Here is a 6619-nt window from a genome sequence, read left to right as displayed (position 1 = left end):
GAGAGGCGGGGCCAGGGAGACGGAGCCGGGTGGGCTGCGCGGGGGGCGGGGCCAGAGGGGCGGGCTCCGCCGGAGGGCGGGGCCAGAGAGGCGGGCTCCGCCGGAGGGCGGGGCCAGAGGGGCGGGCTCCGCCGGAGGGGCGGGGCCAGAGAGGCGGGCTGCGCCGGAGGGCGGGGCCAGAGAGGCGGGCTCCGCCGGAGGGCGGGGCCAGAGAGGCGGGCTCCGCCGGAGGGGCGGGGGGAGCGGAAGGGGAGGAGAAGAGAGGGGACGGCCCGGCGGGCTCCGCCGGAGGGGCGGGCCAGAGAGGCGGGCTCCGCCGGAGGGCGGGGCCAGAGAGGCGGGCTCCGCCGGAGGGCGGGGCCAGAGAGGCGGGCTGCGCCGGAGGGCGGGGCCAGAGAGGCGGGCTGCGCCGGAGGGCGGGGCCAGAGAGGCGGGCTCCGCCGGAGGGCGGGGCCAGGGAAGCGGGCGGGCGCGCTGCCGGAGGGGCGGGGGGAGCGGAAGGGGAGGAGAAGGGAGGGGACGGCCCGGCGGGCTCCGCGGAAGCGGGGGCTCTTGGTGCTCATCGGGGACCCCGCCTGCAGCTTCGTCTTTAAGGACCAAACGCGGTTGTACAGCGAACACTGGTGCACAATATGCTGTTAGTTGCTGGGAGGTTTAAATATTTTTTAAAAGTTTTTGTGTGTCCCCAAAGATAACCAATTCACATAAGCCATTTCCCAGCTATCATGTATTATTTTCTTCCAAAAACACACTAAAAAGGTCACGTTCTTCTACATTTGTGTACTCTCTTAATAAACTAGAGGCAAGACGAAACCGGTGTTGCTCAGTGGATAGAGCATCGGCCTGTGGACTGAAGGGTCCCAGGTTTGATTCCGGTCAAGGGCACGGACCTTGGTTGCGAGCACACCCCCAGTAGGAGGTGTGCAGGAGGCAGCCGATCCATGCTTCTAATTCTCTATTCTTCTCCCTTCCTCTCTGTAAAAAAAAATCAATGAAATATATTTTTAAAAAATTAATTGGAGACTACATTTGTAACAAACAGCATCCTTCCCTCTTTTTTCTTTCGGCGGCAGAGTACTGGGCTTTGGAAGCCATCCCTTACCTAACCACCACTACTGCTGTCCTTGCAGGTGATGGTGGTTTCCTCTTAGAAAAAATTCTCCAGTTCAAAACCTGGGGGTGGCAGCAATGGGTGAGTGCCAAAGAGCCACAGGATTTCCCCGCGGAGCCAGTTCCGGGTGGGGGAGCAGGACTTTCGTGGGGCCGGGTATGGTGAAGAGAACGGGTCCAAAACCCGCCAGCCCCTCCTGCCACCCCCCTCCCCTCGCCCGCACCCCTTGGAGCGTGGCCACCCATCCCTCAGGATAATCACCGGGGGCTCTGGGGACCCCATGGCTGGAAGCCACCTCTGCAAGCACACCACGCTGAGCTCTCGGCCCCGCTGGCAGGTTTTCTCACGGGGGGTAGGCTGGGGTTTCCCGGATGCAGAAGCAGAATCCAGTCCATCAGGCACTGCAGAGAACTGCAAACACAGACAGAAAACGCTGCTCTTCACCTCACTGCGCAGAGAGAACTGTTTATGTTAGCACCGAATGAGTGCATCCTGGCTTTCCAAGGGACAGAGGACGTTTTTACCATCACTGGGCTAATAACCAACACGTGCACTTCCTGCTGCTGCAATAAGCCGGAGGTGGGCACGTGTGTTTCAACGTGAATTTAAACGTTACTGGTCAGGTGGAACCCTTTTCTCTGCCTGTTTACATCCCGTCTCTCTGACAGTAACCTCTCTGCGCCGTTTCCCTGCGTATCAGTTAATGTCTTAGAGTTTCCATGGTCAATGTATTCTCCGGAGTCGGTAGAACTTTAAATGTCAGCCCTAACGCCAAAGAAAGCTGAGAAGCCGCTGGCTGGCAGGGGGTGTGGCAGTCTGTGACTCACAGACCAGAGGTGTGTGTGCGTGTGTGTGTGCGTGTGCGTGTGCGTGTGTGTGTGTGTGTGCGCGTGCGTGCGTGCGTGCGTGCGTGTGTGTGTGTGTGTGCGTGTGTGTGTGTGTGTGCGCGCGTGTGTGTGTGTGCGCGTGCGTGCGTGCGTGCGTGTGTGTGTGTGTGTGCGTGTGTGTGTGTGTGCGTGTGTGTGTGCGTGTGCGTGTGCGTGTGTGTGTGCGTGTGCGTGTGCGTGTGCGTGTGCGTGTGTGTGTGTGTGCGTGTGTGTGTGTGCGTGTGCGTGTGTGTGTGCGTGTGCGTGTGCGTGTGTGTGTGTGTGTGCGCGTGCGTGCGTGCGTGCGTGTGTGTGTGTGTGTGTGTGTGTTGGGGGGTGGGGAGAAGTGGCAGGCCAGGCTCCCAAGCAGGTCTGCTGAGGCCTGAGACGGAGCCAGGAGGCTGCTGCGGCCTGAGGCGGAGCCAGGAGGCGGCTGCGGTTTCCTGTGGGCAGGGGAGGGGAGGCAGCCAGAGGCAGGGCTTGTGGTGAGGAAGGAGGGAGCCCCCACCCCCACCCCCCAGCTATGCTCTTCATCACCTCTTAGGAAAGGACGTAGATGTCAGAAACATCCAAACCTATAGAGAACTTTTTAAAAATATATTTTTGTTGATTTCAGAGAGGAAGGGCAGGGGAGGAAGAGAGAGAGAGTGAGAAGCATCAATGATGAGAGAGAATCACCCGTTGGCTGCCTCCTGCACATTCCCTCCTGGGGATCAACCCTGACTGGGAATCAAACCGTGACCTCCCAGTTTGAGAGTGTATTTGAGCCAAGCTGACGACATGTGCTGGGAGCAAGACCTCAAATGCTCTGGGAAACAGTCTTGCCGGTTCCTTTGTGCGTTTGAAAGTCAAGAGAGGAGGAGGAAGTTTGGAGAAAGCAAGGCGGGGGAGTCTGCCAGATCACTGCTCTCCAGTGGGTACTGGGCTTTATGTCAAAGGTGTGCGAGCTCCCTCCATGCACACTCTGTGGGCAGGTCTTTTACTGAAGCCACAGGCCTGGGGCCTGACTGCCACCATCCCCGCCCCGTTAGGAATTCATGACAAGGCCACCCTGTGAGGTTACGTTCCACAGACACCCCCCTCCCCTTTTTTTTCCGTCCACAAATGGTTTTTATTTAAAAATTTAAAAGACAGATGAAACCAGTTTGGCTCAGTGGACAGAGCGTCGGCCTGCGGACTGAAGGGTCCCAGGTTTGATTCTGGTCAAGGGCAGGTACACTCATTGCAGGGGGATGTGCAGGAGGCAGCTGATTGATGTTTCTAACTCTCTATCCCTCTCCCATCCTCTCTGTAAAAAATCAATAAAATATATTTAAAAAACAAATAAAAATAAAAATTTAAAGGACAATCATTGGCAGCTTTTCGAACAAAAATCCAGCTTTTGGCTTCTTGAAAGCTAAGCATCAGGGCACCTTCATCAGCCCCTCCTCCGCCGTCGCAAAGGCGGGAGCCGGGGTGGCAGCCCTGGGGGCAGGGGGAGGAGTCCCTGCTTGCGCCCCGCTGCACTTCTCTGGCTGCCTTATACCCCCGGGGTCGCCCCACAACCCCCACCCCCTTCTGGAGACTCCGAGTGTGATCGCTGGGGCAGCAGCGCCATCTGGCGGCCAGGCAGGGCCAGTGGTGGCCCAGGGAGTGACCGCCAAGGTCAGAGCTAGGAGGGTGCAGGTCAGCCAGGACGGTGCAGGTCAGCCAGGAGGGTGCTGGTCAGCCAGGAGGGTGCAGGTCAGAGCCAGGAGGGTGCAGGTCAGCCAGGAGGGTGCAGGTCAGCCAGGAGGGTTCAGGTCAGAGCCAGGAGGGTGCAGGTCAGCCAGGAGGGTGCAGGTCAGCCAGGAGGGTTCAGGTCAGCCTCAGAACGTCGGGCTGCGTGGGTGCGACAAGTAGAGGACGACTCCATGTTCCCACCTGGCGAGGTGCCGAGGTCGTGGCACTTTTCAGTCCCCAGGGTTGGAGACTGGGCCGCCTGGGCCACCTGGAGCCCTGGTGTCCGCCCCACAGCCGCGTCATCTGGGAGGGGACAGAGCCAGGAGGACAATCCGTCTCCTGCCCTCTCTCCCGCCTTCGAGTCTGTCTCCCGGGAGAAGAAACCTCCCATTCCACAGGTGGGCGTGGAGGCTCAGGGTGCCGGGCGTGGTCCTCGCCCCACGGGCAGGCAGGGTGCAGCAGTGACCCCGCCTTCCTGCCGTTCGGTGCCCAGAGCCCTCCCTGCAGCTCCAGTGACCGTCCCGCTGTGAGTGAGGCCTGGCCGCCTGAGCACCTGGTCCCGGCTGAGACGTTTCCCGTTGAGTATGGGAGGCGAGACTCAGGTGCAAAGGGTCAGCAGACTTCACACTGCTCCGTGGCCGAGCCCTCTGCTTCGGGATGTTCTGGAAAGCTCCAGGGGAGCAGGCGGGATGTGGAGAGGAGGCGGCTGGGAAGCAGGGACAGGTGGGGGTGGAGTGGGGGAGGGGAGGAGGAGGGAGGGGAGGGGAGGGCAGAGGTGCAGTCTGGAGAGCCAGTGAGGAGAGGGGTGTGAACCCTGGGCAGTGCTCAGGCGGCCATACCATGCCCCGCATCCCCAGGGGCATAAACAACAGAAACGCATTTATTTTCCTTCTGGAGCGGAAAGTCCCAGATGAAGGTGGCAGCAGGGCGGCTTCTCCTGAGCCTCCCTTCTTGGCCTGCAGGGGGCAGCCTCCTCACTGCGTCCTACCCCCGGTCCTTCCTCTGCCTGAGGGCCCTGCTGTCTCTTCTTTTTTATTTTTATTTTAAAAATCTCTCTCTTTCTTTTCTTCCTTCCTTCCATCCTTCCTTCCTTCCTTCCTTCCTTCCTTCCTTCCTTCCTTCCTTCCTTCCTTCCATTTTTACACCAAGCAACCTGCATGGCTGCTCTTTGGCTCGTCTCTTCTTCAGGCAGCAGTCACAGGGGTTCAGGCTCCACCCACTGCTCCCACTTCCCCTCCATCACCACAGACCCTCTCCAAACAGGCACCTTCTGAGCCCTGGCGGGTGGGACTTCGACCTTTGGATTGGGGGGGGGGGGCAGTTCAGCCATAACAGACCCGGCATTCTTTTTTCACATTTGTGTTTTTATTTTTTTATTATTCTTTTAATTTTTAAATTAAATTTATTGATGTGAAGGTGATTAATGTGATCATACAGGTTTCAAGTGTGGGTTTCTTTTCTTTCTTTTTTTTTTTTTAACATTTGTGTTTTTAATGATGTCAGAGAGAAAGAGAGAGGGAGAGGCAGAAACATCAGTGCTGAGAGAGAATCGTTGATCCCCTGCCTCCTTCACACCCCACACTGGGGAGCAAGCCCACAACTGGGGCCTGTGCCCTGACAGGAGATATAGGGGATACATGGCTGGCTCCACAAACAAGGTCTCTGCTCTGGTCTTGGGGAGCTCTCACCGGGGCGGCAGGCGCCCTCTGCTGGGGTTGGCGGACTATTGCACCTACGGGTTTTCCCAGGAGCCAAGGTGAGTGGGTGCCTCTGCCTGCAGCCACCCCCCTCCAGTCCCTGCCAAATCAGGGGCAGAAACAGGAAAACGGAAGGAGGCTGGGATGTTTGAGTTAACCCTGCGCCTAGGGGGCAGTGTTGCCAGCAGAATCCAACCAGATTTTTGATAAATGCTGCGGATTCAACCACTGATTCCTGAGAGATACAGGGGATGGGGGACCCCGATAGGGACCCCACTGTAATGCAAACTCCAAACTGAGGGAAACTCTACGGGGCAAGGGGCCTGTCTTCTCCCACAGACAAATAAGGTGATGAAGGTAGAGCTGGTGATGGGGAGGAAGAGAGAAAGAGAGAGAGAGAGAGAGAGAGAGAGAGAGAGAGAGAGAGAGAGAGAGAGAGAGAGAGAGAGAGAGAGAGGGGGAGGAGAGGACAATCATAACACGTGGAACTTATTGGCATCTTGGCTCAAACTGTAAAAAGTAACACTCAGAGCGTATGCGGGGCAGTTGGGAAGCGGAACTCTGGCCGATTATCCAGTGACATCAGGGATTCTCGTTAGCGTGCTCCAGGTGTGGTGACACCCTAAAGCCTGCAGTGGGGATGCTGGGCTGTTGGGACTTGCTCCACGGTAACTTGGGGAAGAGGGAGGGAGGGAGGAGGGGAGGGGAGAGGGAGGCATTGGGGGTCAGGCATGTGTTGGTCCCAGGAAGCTGGGCTGTGGGACCCGGGAGGGACTTGGGGTTCATGCCGCTGCTCCCCTTTCCTTTTCGGTCTGTTTTCTTGGATGAAGAGACCCTGGCCTTTCTGGAGGGACTCAGACCTGCTCCCCTCCTCTGGGGGACCCTCCGGTCCTCCCAACCCTTTGCTGCTTCTGTTTTCTTTTTTTACAATGTTTTTTTTTAATATATATTTTATTGATTTTTTACAGAGAGGAAGGGAGAGAGATAGAGAGCTAGAAATGTCGTTGAGAGAGAAACATAGACCAGCTGCCTCTTGCGCACCCCCTACCGGGGATGTGCCCGCAACCAAGGTACATGCCCTTGACCGGTCCGCAGACCGACTCTCTGCCACTGAGCCAAACCGGTTTCGGCTACAATGCTTTTTAATTTTTATTTTTAAAAATCTATTTTTATTGATTTCAGAGAGGAAAGGAGAGGAAGAGAGACAGACACATCCGTGATGAGAGAGAATCATGGATCAGCTG

The sequence above is a fragment of the Pipistrellus kuhlii genome, unplaced genomic scaffold, assembly GCF_014108245.1.
Source record: "Pipistrellus kuhlii isolate mPipKuh1 unplaced genomic scaffold, mPipKuh1.p scaffold_m20_p_15, whole genome shotgun sequence".
In the NCBI taxonomy this organism is placed as follows: Eukaryota; Metazoa; Chordata; class Mammalia; order Chiroptera; family Vespertilionidae; genus Pipistrellus; species Pipistrellus kuhlii.
This window is presented reverse-complemented; position numbering follows the sequence as displayed.